The sequence below is a fragment of the Notolabrus celidotus genome, chromosome 16, assembly GCF_009762535.1.
Source record: "Notolabrus celidotus isolate fNotCel1 chromosome 16, fNotCel1.pri, whole genome shotgun sequence".
Lineage (NCBI taxonomy): Eukaryota > Metazoa > Chordata > Actinopteri > Labriformes > Labridae > Notolabrus > Notolabrus celidotus.
This window is the reverse complement of record NC_048287.1, coordinates 13,632,674-13,647,011: the sequence shown is the minus strand read 5'-3', so window position 1 is coordinate 13,647,011 and position 14,338 is coordinate 13,632,674. Positions and strand designations below refer to the sequence as shown.

Genomic DNA, 14,338 nt, shown 5'->3' with positions numbered 1-14,338 from the left:
GGGCAGAAGAAGGAAAGATGTCATCACCATTAAGGAAAGCTTTACAGCGGCCCTGTCTGCCATGTAAATGAGCTATCAGCTGCCCTTGAACGCATTATAGTACTCCACATTTTCAAGTGTTTTCCTGAAGCTCTTCAAGTAGATTTTTTTTTTGTAACTCAGGTGACATGTCTCATCTTTGTTTCCTCAAAAATGACCAATCACAGCTCTCCCTCCAGGAAAGCAGGAAACCAATACAGCATGTTCACCTTAGAGGTTACGTGGAGGTCAGCGCTGACTGTCATGCCTCCACTCAAACCCCCTTCCTCCTCCTACTGCCTCCTCCTCCTCCTCCTTCTCCATTCCTGTGACAAAGAGAGCCAGTTTGGTTGCCAAGGAAACAGGCTTTTTCCATGGCGATGTCGGAACACGTGGGGAAGGGCAGGGCGGCTTTGTTTCGCCCTGTGATGAAGGATTCTCCCCATGCATGTTTAATCGCCAGAGTTATGGTCCCCAAACCCAACAGCCGAGGCCATCCACTACCGCCTGATTATGTTCAATGGAGCCTCTGACACCCTCATTTCACCAGTTTTATCACGCTGTGCAGCACCCACCGCGGGCACCTTCGCTTTTGTTGCACGGCGGTTCTGATGAGCCCAGCTGAGCCCACAGATAGTCCTACCAAACAAGGAAGGCACACATGTGTCTCTTTAGCGCTTACCTTGGCAAATAAACACTCCTGCTTTACATACACACACCGTGGAACATATATAAGAGCGCACACACAATCCTTTTTGTCTCATCTCGTATCTCGGCACCCACCCACCCACCGCTGTTTGGCTTAGCACAGTTGGGGGAGAAAAAAATGGCAGATCCCCATGGCAACAGTGTGTGCCGTTCTGCTACAGCTGTGATGTATGTGGTGACACTTTTGACCCTCTGGTGAACTCAGTAATGCAAAAGCTGTGCAGAGGCCGGATAGACCCTGGCTGCCCTACCTATCCTGCTGCTACAGAGTAGCATGTAGGTGTGCAGTTAGCTTTTTTTAAGACAACACTGTGCACCATGACAACACATTCAACAGCACAGACCCAAACAGAGCAAAACAGGGCTGCACATCCGTCACAGAGACATAATCATATTCCAACAAAGTCCTCTTTCACACCACTTTGCTGTGACAACAGAAAAACATGGTTGTAAAGGGATTACAGTTTTGTGATATGTGCTGATGTTCTAATGCTTAGTTGACTTTGCAGATGAAACTTTGTCACGCATTTTTAGTTGCATCATAGCATTATTAATGATAGCGTGGATCACCTCAGTGGTGATAATGTTGCACAAACGTGATGATGTTGCACAAGTATCTGGGCCACATCATAGAAGAAAACATTTTTGAGATTTCAAAAATAAAGTTGGGAATTTATTAGAAAAAAAGTCATAATTCTAGTCACTGGTGAACCGATGTGTTATTTCGAAGAGGAGGGGAGATCAGAAGAGCAGCCAGCCATCTGCCCTTATTTGAGGAAATCATTTTAGTTTTACTTTTCAAAAGTAATACTTTACAAGTATTACTTTTGTATAGGTTTAATAAATAGCTGAAAACTCAATCTTTTAGCACATAAGCACCACATTATCATCACATTATCGTCAGCACTAGTATCAGTATTCTGAATAAATTGCGCAAGAAACTGAGTGTGATTCTGAAGGACAGATGAAACAGGCAGCCTGAACATGCCTCTGTAACCACTGTCCTAAGCTGTTGAGTATAACTTAAGATGATCCACGTTCGTCGTTTCAGGCAGCAGCTACTCTTCCTGTCTGAAATCATTACAACTACTCTTTCATAAAACTACCACTTTATTATTGTTAGATTACAGCTTCATTCTTGTAAATTCATGACATAAATTTAGTTCATCCACATGTTTATTCTTGTAAAATTTGGGAAACTTTCCCCTGCAAATGTAGGACTTCTTTCTCTAACAACTTTACTCTTTAAAATAATGACTTTTTCCATTTTTTTCAAAAGAGCATTTATCTCTTTTTGTAATCGTACTGGGCTTTTTTAAAAGAAATGTTTTTTAAGTTGCATAATTTCTGAATTTGAAGCCATTTTTCCTACATAGGAAATCTTAATCTGTTGCAGTGTGTTTGCTCTAATCACCATACATAATGCATCAAATTGCTAACCATTGGTTTATACATTTCCTCTTTATATGTGACTATAAATATACTGTACCTTGGTGTTTTCTTTGTGACTTTCTTTCTTCCAATGAATATGAAAGACAGACATCTCATTTCAGTGCCTGAAAACATTCATGGTTTGTTTGGCCTGTCTGTTTCCGACTTTCCTATTGGCTATGAACGTCCTTTATTGTCTCACAACACAACCCTTCTTCACAACCTGGGCTGGCACGCCATTTTCGCTGACATTTACGAATCATACACACTGTTTCATACATAGAAGGGTCATTTGCGCACAGCCTGAGCCCGGATGTGCAGGGCTGCAGCTACTTTTCTCCAGTGATGCATTTACACACACCAGAGAACACGTGTATTGCTGTGTTGTGAGATGGACACTGAAAAGTCACATAAGCGTGCCCCTCTTACCACCTCTATCACACATACACACATACACACAAACACACGTGTCACTGTCACTGCAAAAACACAACCTACAAGCACATGATGATGCAATACAAAGCCATACTCCTACACACAAGCTCTCTCTCACTCATCACTTGTCTCCTCCTATATTTGTGGTTTTGCAGAAATGAAATGCCTCTTCCATGCTCCACCAGTAGGAGTGCTGCAGCTTTGCAAAAAATATGAGCTTCCAAATCTGCCACAGCTGCTGCTGCCTCACACTGAGCCGGTGTGTAGCAGAAGAAGGGGAGATGACACTCAGTAATAGTAGACACCTTCTACATCATTCACTTTGGCTTTTTTATTATGAAAAAATTGGTTCCACATGGTACCAGACACATAGCAAACATATATAATGTGGGACACAAAGATATAGAGACGGGTGGCTGCACCAAAAATATGTTCAAAAATAAAAAGTGCTGCTCCTAACATAAATCACATTTTCAGAGCGTTATAAAAAAGGCAGGAAAGAACCATGTACCTTTAGTTACATCACAGAGCACTGCCTTAGCTTTTATCATTCTTAGTATGCAAACTCTTCCTCTTTAGCTGCCAAGGAAATGTTTTCTTTTGTTCCAGCAAGTTCAGAGGGAGGTTTTTTCCACTTTTTCAACAGAAACAGTGAAACAAAACAAATACAATGGGGACATTCCATGTCCTGCTGCAGCTCCTCGGTCCTGTTTGTCCAGCTCACAGTCTAGGAGGGTCGTGACCCCTTGAAGATACACTCAGACCTGCCATACCGCTGAGAAGTCAACCTACAGGTCTATGGAGAGAGAGAGAGAGAGAGAGAGAGAGAGAGAGAGAGAGAGAGAGAGAGAGAGAGAGAGAGAGAGAGAGAGAGAGAGAGAGAGAGAGAGAGAAAAGGTTGTGATAAGAATAAAGATTTACAGTTCAGCATTACATGAGATGATTCCAATGACATTTAAAAAGAGTGAACATCATTTTCACAGCTGATGAATGCACCCTTATCAGATCATCTTATCCTATTTAGAGTTGTCATAATAGATATTAGTTACAATAGCCTGATTATGTATGGAGAAATAGAAGAAAGAATGAACCATATCTGCTGCATATTTATGATAAAGTGTAATACCACATTATTCTACGATGCTAGTTAAATTAATCAATTAACTGCAGTTAACACGACGGACTAGTTTGATAAACAAATATGCTTTTTTTCATAATAAACATTAATTAAGCACACATTTTATTTTATTATTCAAGTGTGTATTTGCTACCGCAACAGGACGTTCTGATTAGCTTGCTAGCTAGTAGAAGAACATTATTTACGAGATCGTTTCTTTGATCACCTTGCTATGAACAACAAAATTCAACCAACAGGTCACTCAGAATGGGGCAAAATTATGAACCATTACAATATTTTTGATTCACTTCTTAAGAATGGCTTAGTCTTCTGTGCAGCCAATGATACGATGATCTACATATCAATGTCTGCTCTTATACAGGGGGGACTTGTGTGATGTGCAAAAGGCAAAGTAAAATAAAGTTAAAGTTTGTCACGGCTGGTAAAGTGGCTGAAAACTTTGCAGTTCCCCTCATATGCCACCTTCATTTTTGTCGAGAGTAAATTTATATTGAGGATAAAGGTAAAAGTAGCAAATGTAGCACCACTGAGCACAACTTGCATTCAAACGCGCAGGTGTTTTTTGGGAAACCTCATTACAGGAAAGGCACCTTGTTAACTTTTTTGTTTTATTCATAAAATGACCATGGACAAAACTGTACATAAATGTGACCATTTGTCAGAGTTAGCTTAAAGCTACATCTGCATCTGCAAGGTCAATGTATATTTGTGTATGTGGATCTTACTTTCGCCAGTTGACAACCATCTCTACAGGAGATGACAGTATGATGCAAGTTAAGAAAAAGGTCTGTGAATGAGACTTATTAGAAGTCACATAATGTATGGTACCTTCACTTCCCCCCACCCTCACCTAACCTTACACTTTCCCCAAATTGAGTGTGTGGTTATAGAGGATACTCTGTGTTTTATTGAATGCAAATATCTTAGACAAATCAGTGATTCTAGGCGACTTTACAGAAACTAACTCAGCAGAATGAGAAGCAAGAAGTACCATTTTAGCATTGCGCTCCTGTCACTGTGTCCGACTCAGAATGAACCGTTATTTGTTTCTAAAGGTTCATTATCAAGGTATAGTAGAACCAGATATTAATCATCACACATTTCTTCCTTCTAAAAACATGTCACCGGCACAATATACTCTATGCAAACTACAAACAACTCTGTCTATGATTTTACGTTTGTTATGCTAGCAGCAGCAAGGCTCCAGCTGAGGTTACAGATGTCTGATAAGCATGCCAAACTGCAACTGCCTCGAGTGACAGCATTCCTAAAAATAGTTTCACATCTATAAATTGGTGTTTCTCATGGACGTGTACATTTCAAACAAACCTGACCAAGATGAATCCTTCAGTTTAACTTAAACTGACTACACTTTTTTTTAGTTTAAGCAGAGATATTACTGCTGACGGTGAGCTTATTATGTCACAGATTAATGATTTCTATAAAGTCTCTCATCACTTCTGGCTTCTCTAAAACCTGTCTGTAAGACTAAGTTCTTTGCTTGGTTAGATGTTGTTCCTTGGTCTTAGTAATTGCTTGCATGAGTACACTGATATATTAAGCAATGATTGAAGGCAATGTGGGTAACTATCATGTTGTGTTGATTTTGGTGACCTCGAAGGATGAAATCAGTAGTGTTTTTCTAAGATGAAGACTCCATTTCTCATGAGCACCATTACCCACTGTTATAAAGATGTGTTTTGCCAGCGTGTGTAATGAATGGAATACAGATCTTAATTTTAATACTGCTTTTCTATGTTCAAGAAAACTTTTTTTAGGACGCAGTGATGAGGTCATGCATTGATTTGTAGCCATGTAAAATTAGCCACGTTATGTTACGTAACAATGACAAAACAATCTGAGTCATAACCGTTAATTAGGTTAAGACTCTCACAGCCCAAGTTGTGTATTGATGTGTATTATGTTACCAGTAAAATAGCCATGCAGGAGTAGGAGGACAGTAACAACAATGGCAGACTACTGAGCCCAGACAAATATAACAGTTTTTCGAGTGTGTGTTTGCAGTCATAGTCTTCTTATTTGTTTGTACACAATTGAAAACAGGCTTTTATGGACAGGCACGTGGTGTTCTTCAATGGTGTTCCAATACCTGCTATACTGCCAACTACTGGTCTGGCATGCACACTCCAGTGTTTTCAGCCTTTTTGCGTTGTCATGTGAATGCAGATTTAAAAAAACAACAAAGTACAGACTTTTTCTGTTTTTAATGGGCTGTTCACATGTGCAAGGGCTACAGTCCTAAAGCGGGCTGCTCTTAACCTCCTGTCATTCCCTATTCTCTCTTACCCACGGTCCTATCCTCTCAATAAAGGCATAAAAACCCTGAAATAAACAGACGAACAAACAAGAAAAGACAATGTATGTGTATCACTTAATATCTGAATCTGCTTACCACCCTCTGCATACATGTCCTGACAATCATGGTCACCACGTTTGGGGACAGCCCCCACCCGCCTGCCCCTTGCTGTCCCTGCCTGTGGTCCTGCCAGTGATGTTGAGCGTGTGACCTTTTCTCTCAGCTAATCCACACCAAAAAGCCCTAATTACTGCTGCCGCTCCACCAACCTCCCCAGGCCCAATAATCAATACAGCCGATTGGCCGGCGGATCACCCCGTCAGACACCAGCGCTTTACATGTGACTCAGTGTACGTGCACGTGTGTGTGCGTGTGTGTGTGTGTGTGTGTGTGTGTGTGTGCGTGTATGTGTGTGCTTGAAAGTGGCACAGAGATAAAGCTTTTTGATATAATTTGCGAGAAAAAGCAACAAAAGAGAAGAAAAAAATAAAGCACAAGAAACAAATAGGCCAACAGATGATGACTGAGACGTAGCCAACATATCAGTGCCCGCACACACACTTGTATACACACACATTCCTCCCCTCAAGCTGAATGTTGTGACACCAGTTGACCTTATTGAGCTGCTGTTCTGTAAAGACTCCCTGATTAGAATATCTTCCCTTTAACCTTTAGCAGAGTGACGAGCCTCTCCAAAGCAAAGAAATAAGCCACTGCTTTATGCAGAGAGGGAAATGTATCCTGTCGTTATTTCATTAAGCTGTGGCATTTCACTCCACGTCCTGAAAATGTCGCTTTTGAACTATTTGTTTTTAATAATATTTTGGGAAAATGCAGGTGTGTGCTTCTGGAGATGTATGATGAGCTGACAGCAGAAAATGCACACTGCCCAGAGCACATATGCTTTTAACACGACACTTTCTCACCTGTGCATGTGTCCGCGGTGCATCTCTGTGTGCAAAAAAACACCCGAGGACATTTCAGGGGCAACAAAAGAGCTCCACACAATGTTATCAGACAGAAAAAGGAAGTTTAATTTTAGTTGCAGCTCTGTGAACAGAGTCATATCTGTGAGAAAAGAAGGAGGTGATTTACTTCTCTTCCTTCCTTTCTTCCTTTTCTTTCTCCTTCTGTCACTCCTGCTGACAGTCTTTGATTGTATTAGACAAGTTAATGAAAAGCGACACAGAAGTGCAGCCTGCACCTGCCACAGTGTACATCTGTGTGAGTGCATACCTACCTTTGCCTATGTCTGGCTGTCTCCTGTCCTCGGGCATGCCAGCCAGTCAACACGATGATGAGACAGTAAGAGAGTGATGAGAGGCTCCTTCATACCTTCAGGGGGAGGTTTCAATGTGCAGACGAGAAATGTTTATGAATAAAAATGACTGTTCCTGCTCTGGTAGCAGTAAGAAAGCTGAGGGGAAGAAATAACGCTTAGAAAATCATTGTTCCGTATCTCCAGACTCTATAATTGAGCTTTCTTAAAATGATAAATGTTAATGTAAGATTTTTTTAATGTTGATGAGACTTCCTGAATTACATAGAAGTTATATACAGTGCGGTATATTCTGCATGCCAGTCCATCAAACATGCAAATTTACCAGCTTTTGATTTAGCTGCAGGTACATTGCATGTCATCAGCTAATTCAGTTCAGCAAATTAAACTCACAAAGACTGCCTCAAAGGGATCTGAGATACATCAGCCACAACAATGTTAAGTCAGTGGTTTCATTGTATATTAGTGCGCTAATATGGTGTGGAAAGTGCTGCAATGACCAAAATGAAAAGAAAAGAGCTATAAATTGTGAAACAATGCAAATAAAAAATACAAAAAAGACAAACTCCGACAGAAATAATCTGCATATGAAAACAAACGCTGCAAAATTATGAAATAATGAGACAAATGCCCATATGATGCAAAGACCAAAGTTAGCGCTGCAGTTAGCAGTACTTTTGGCTAACAGTGGGGCTATGAGCACAGGGAGAGGTTAGTGTTAACTCTTCAAAATAACACAGGAGCTTCAGACCATGGAGAGTTTGTTGACAAGAGCTGCACATTTTTTAATTTCATATTTTTGATGGGTTTTTTTTTTTCATTTAAAGTTTTGCATGTTTTTATTTTTATTTTCATGGTTTCAGAATTTGCAGAGACAGACAGTTTAATAGAAATTATTACTGTTAGCCATTAATCTGTTAACAAAGAAGTTAACTTTGATAACAGTTAATCTGCGAGTTCTGCTTAAAATGAATGGTTGTTAATGTTGGCATTGCTGTTAAAACCTGTTCAAAGTCTGATCTGCGTCTGGACTCCGTGTGAGGTTTTCTTAGGATGTTTTGTAGTAGTTTAAAATTGTCAAACATAACACAACATAACCACTGTTAATATCAATAAGCTTTAATAAAATATAATTAACAAGAACATTAGATAATATAATGAAATGCTTCAATGTTTTTGGTTCATTTAAGGTATTCGTTCTAATTAGCAGTATTATGCCAAAAGCAATCTTTAAGAGATTGCAGAGCAAACAAGAGACCTCCTAGCTCGTATCACTATAATACATCGCTTAATTTTCCCGTCTGTCACCAGTGGTGGATGAGATGACACTTTTAATGTGAACTGCGGTCAGCTGTGGTTAATCTATCAGTGCTGCCTGGCGTCCAGGTCAGAAGGAGTCAATAAGTTATGAGAATCCACTGTTATGACTTTGTCCATTATATTTCAAAGTAGGTTGACGTACAAGCAGTTCCTCTGATGTGTGTTTTAGATGCTGGCTAATACAGTGTGTGATGTAATTAGGAAACGGTCATTAATGATGAAATAGGCAGATCATTCCCTCCCTACTTAAAGATAGGTATCAAGTCTTCAACGCCATCCACCCCAATAATGGCCGTATTATATTGATTTAATGGATGCATCTGCGGATAGAAATGAGTTCCCTTTATGTGCCGAGTAGCAATAAATACAATTATACTGTCCCATGGCACTAAATGGCCATATCATGTCTGCCCAGGTTAATAGAATCAATAGAGGTGACAACTGTTCTCACTAAACTCATTATTGTGTTTCAAGACTAATAGTCAAAGTAGCTTAACTGCAGGCCCTTACTTAATAACAGGGATCAATTCAAGTTTCAACATACTCAAATTTCTGCACAACATGGAGGCTCCTTGGCTGTACTGCATTGTAGTGGGACAACATAGCACAAGTTTAAACCAATCCAGTTTCACAAAACTTTCTAAAGAAGGAGGTATGGTAGGGTAGTCTCGGAAGAACAACAACAAAACAAATCTTATTTGCCTCCGTTTCTTTGCCAGTTGTCAAAATCCTTGCCTGGTGGTGTCCGTGTAGAATCTTGACAACATCTGGATAAAGTGTTTTCTCAACAGACATGTAAAAATAACAAAACAAAAATCAGAGACCAAGAGTGTAAGACATGGGAAATACTTCATTCTGTGTGCATATATGTGCAGTACGTCTCTGTATGAGTGTGAAAGTAAGCCATGTGAGCACATGATGGTGGACTGAAGACGTGCAGTCCCACAGAGAGCTGCCCCAGTGGGCCCAGCCTGCTGAGTGAAACCCTGTGCTAATGTTTAGCTTAAGGGGTGAAGAAGAAGGTGAGTCGGGGGGAAAGGAATGAGGGAAGGATGAGAGGATGACAGCACTGTGGTTCTGTGGGTAGACAGAAAGCGAAGAGAGTGAAGGAAGGGAGGGATGGGTCTCGGAGGAGTGACAGGGAGAGGGAAGGATGAAAGGTCCAACCGGGACGGAGCGCAGGAGAGGTCCCGCTTGGACTCGTCAGTCAGCCATCTCTCTCTGACACCTGAACCTCCGCTGACCGGGTCGTGACTGCCTCTCTGGCACAGGAGATATCACTAGGGGGGCCAACCTTTGACCTTTCACCTCCTCATTGCTATCACAGCATTCGCCCCGCCTTCTCAACCATACTTGAGTTGCTTCCCTGGCTCAAGTTCTTTTTAGCTTTCTTCTTCTGCCCTTTACAAGCAGTTTGGCTACCAAGAGTTACAAGAGTAGCTACCTTGTTAACAGCTGCTGGTCAATGTCAATAATTTACTTCTAAGAATTTACTCTAATGAATTGCTAAGCATTGAACCTTTAAACCATATGATAAAAAAAGAGATATGATTCATACAAAGAAGGTCTAAGCTATGGTTAATCAGACATTAGAAATCTTGTTAGTGCTGAGTGACAGAGCAAATGCAGTAGTACCAAAACTGCAGTTCCCCGAGTCGCCTCTTGAGGCTTCGTCCTAAAGTGAGTCAATTGCCAACTGGCTGATACACAAAATGTAAAAGAAATGTCTATTTATGAAAACTTGAGGGGTTGGGGAGCTGCTTTAAATCACAAGTGTGGTATGGTATTAGATAAAATGGTAGAAATTGTACTATGCTAATTCTGCTATTTATATTAATATTAGCACTGCTTTAAGGATTGTCAGTTGATGGCCCTTGCCAAGAAGCTCAACAATGCATGTGCAAAGGACATAAAGAGAATTCAAATTGCTAGCTAGCTACGATCACAACGGTGCAGGCTTTAACTATCCAAAAATATGTAATTTGCACACCAAATTAATTTTGAGAAGTGATCTTCATGCTCACATACTATTATTTGTTAAAAAAAATCACTGGCTTCCTGTGACATCCTTCAGCTACTGACAACAGAGATTTCCTCTTGATACATTTTATTGAGCAAAGACCTACACATGGATATCAAGCATCTGCTGACTTGTTCAAATGTGCATGGAGCTCACACTGAAAGGCAACCTTTTCAGACGGCAAGCTTACAGGGTAAGGACAACACACACACACACACAAACACATACACACACAAAAATCCCTGGAGAGTCAAGCCTAATCCCGGGTTTACATTGTTAGGACAACAGGGATAATCCTGCTAACAGGGTGTTTATCTAGAAACTGCAACCGCTGAATCCCCAACACACAAAGTATTGACCCAGAGAAAAAATAGCAAAGGGGCGAGAAAGAAAAGGGTGAGTAAGCCAGGGCAACAAAGAGGGAATTAATATAACAAAGGCAGTAGGAAATCATAAGAAATGATAGTAAGAGGCTGCTCTGGAGAGAGAGACTTGAGACAGGGTGTTGGAAGAAAGAAGAAGGTCTATGCTGTCAGGTATGCAGATGAGAGTGTGATGGCATCAATGCAGGAGTGGACACAGCCAGTCCCTTAGGACCACACTCACGAGCCAGGACACACACATAGAATGGCAGACCAGAGCGCATAAGCCTATATTAGAGACAAAAATCACGGACGCATAAACAGATCACACACGTCAATACAATAAGCTAACAACTGTAGAGATAGAGACTTTCTTTGGTTAATACATACACTTAAGGAAACCTAATGAATCAAAGGAACAGATCTACTTCACAATGATCATGTATATATATTTTTTTTAACTTAAAAAAACAATATCTATAGGACTTAGTATTGATTTATGGGACGTACTGTTTTTCTTTTCTTCTTTGCAGACCTGTGATAGTGAGGGAATTTCCCAGGATGTATCCTGCTGTAGTCCAGGTTATTCCCGCGACAGACATCAGCCTCTCAAGACTCTGAATGATATATAAAGATCAAGAATTTAATAGATAGATGGATGGACCTTCCTTGTGCTTCCATTACAGAGCGCTGCACAACTAATTCATAAATTCGCCTTTCATTAAAAATTAGATTGCATGCAAAAGCTAATGGTTAAACCAACATTCATTTTTGGTGGCTAAACAATGTTGCATTGACATTAAGTTTAACTTTGGCATGTTTTTGTGAGTGAAGTCACATCTCAAACTATTTCATAAAAGCGTAAGATTTACCCTACTTAGCCTGTAGCGCAACAATATACTATCTTTGCCTAAGCTGGCGAAGGTAATCTGTATGCATCAATGCGCCCGTACCCATACTTTAAATCCAATAGTGTGTTCAATTCTGTGAAATCATTTTTTTCTGTTTTCTATGGGCAATACATTCAACATTATGATGATGACACTGTTTAATTTTTGTTTGTTGAAGTTGACTGTTGTTGCAATAGTTAACTACTACAAAATTGTCCTCCAAAAACACTGGCCAGAGAAAAGATGCTGAGGTTTTACAACTTGAGAGGGTTAATGGACAGGGCATGGATTTATACAATAGTGCATAACAACAGAGGTGACCCAAAACCTGTTATTAACACATTAGAGCCCACTCTTACCCAATTCTCCCATTGTGCTTTAGCTTGAATGGAGGATGTGATGATCAGCCTTGAACTGCAGCCTGTTGTTTCCCATATTTGTTTTAGACAAATTAGAAGATACAGGAACTTTTATTGCACAAATGAATTTAGAGTTTTATTGGCATTAGACCTCAGCTCCTGAGGTTTCTTTCTAATTACCACAATCAACAGGGGTCTCTGCAGGGAGCACATTAAATACTTCCAGCACTATATACCCAAGATCCAAAGCGATCATTGCAGTATGTGGATGCACAAGAATGCTCAAGGCAAGAGATGCTACTGCCAGCTACCCTAATGGAAAACCAAAATGAGGAAGCATGGTACAGAGGAGGGACAAATCAACCAACACAGCCTGTAACACAACATGTATCAAGAGTACAGCTAGTAAGAAGCATGTACAAGAAGCAGTAGTCAGAAGATAAATTCCCACATGTCTAAAGATTTTAAATCAGTTTCTAACTTGTAGCTGTTTGTTGATAACAAACATGTCTTTGATGATCTGCCAGAGATGAAGGTCTAAATTGTAAATCTTATCTGCTCCTGAATAAATTGGGGAAGTCAAACACAAGCCCTTCTTATATTTAGATTTCAGTACAACACTGTAACAAAGCTCCTGAACTAAATATTGTCAGTGTTACTTTACACAACAATACAGCCTGAAAGGCACAATTTGTACACAAACAGCACAAGACTCATATCCAAGCTCTGACAAGCACACAAACACAAACACTGCTGGTCCCACCTGCCGACTCTGACTTTTATAGTGATGCCATTTCGCCTGTTTCACCTTAGTTACTAACCCCAATGCTGACTCTGCAGCAGAACATCGCTCCCCCTCCATGACATTTACTTTAATAACAGTCCATGTTGAGCAAGCATTGTAATGTTGTGTTCATACCAGACGTGAATAAAATAATTTGCACGTATTAATTACATGTAAAGTCAATGTAGAGCCGCGAAAGGACGCGAGTAGAGGTCTGGTGGCTCTAATCTCGCAAATTGGGTGATGCGAATGACACGATTCGCACAAATGAAGCAAATTAATTTGCACGTTTCGCATGAATAAAGCAAATCGCGTGAATGAGTGGCGAGAGTTGAAATATCTGAACTCAAGCGAATCAATCACGCCGTGATAGCCAATCAGCGTGCAGATCACCCGTTGACGTGCAATGTGACGTATGGACCAGCGGAGATACACTCATCTGGTATATATGGAACACTTTGATTCTATCTCTGTGCAGCTTCCCCAAACTCTGTGACACTTCCTGTTTTTTATGGGATCAGGAATAAACAGGAGCTCACAGTGAAGACAGAGAGTGAGGAGGATTTTCTGGTGAGTTGTGAAAAACTTCTGTCTGTCTGTAAGCTATTGGTTGTATTAGGAAGTTAGCTCTGCCCCCTTGAGCATAACCGGCTTCCCCATTCAACGTCCGCAGCTCAACCTTGTTTGATAACAACAGACTGCTGTGGCGTGGGAGCCCCCCTCCCTCTCGCAAATATTTGCACATTGAGCACTCATTTACACGCGATTTTGATGCACAAATTGAGCGAGTCATTCGTGCAAATAGCGCAAGTAAACCCAAAAAATTTATCGCGGCTGTATTAGCGCGAATGGCGCGATCGTTCGCGTCTGGTGTGAACGCGACATGAAATGGGCCAAAGCTAACTACAAATTTTTTGAAATTGTCTTAAACTTGGAGGAGCTAGCTCTGATGATAACTTGTTAGAAAACAAAGCTTACCGATATGAAACAGTGTATTAGAAAAAGCATTCTCTGGCTTGACTTGACACGAAATATCCAGAGAGGCTCTTTGTTAAGCTGTAAAGTGTCATTTGACTTGCACCTCCTCAAAACTTTAACTACATGTAAGAGGTAAGGGAGATAAAGAGTTACCAATTAGGAGCCTACGAATTTTGGATTGGCAATACAAGCTCGACGGGTTAAATTTACTAAGAGTAAAGACAACAAAGCATAAGGATCAGGCTACGTCCACACGAGAACGAATATTCTAAAAACTGAATTGGGGGGGGGAGAGAAAC

General features: G+C 40.5%; 1 long non-coding RNA gene across 1 annotated transcript; it reads right to left on the bottom strand.

The window, feature by feature from the left end:
• Positions 1–2,935: 2,935 nt before the first annotated feature.
• LOC117828174 lies at positions 2,936–12,351 on the bottom strand. The gene is made up of 4 exons (XR_004634348.1): positions 12,278–12,351; positions 11,539–11,645; positions 7,288–7,382; positions 2,936–3,388 (listed from the first exon to the last, which is right to left on the bottom strand). It is a non-coding gene; the product is annotated as an uncharacterized LOC117828174 (long non-coding RNA).
• Between the last annotated feature and the right edge of the window lie 1,987 nt (positions 12,352–14,338).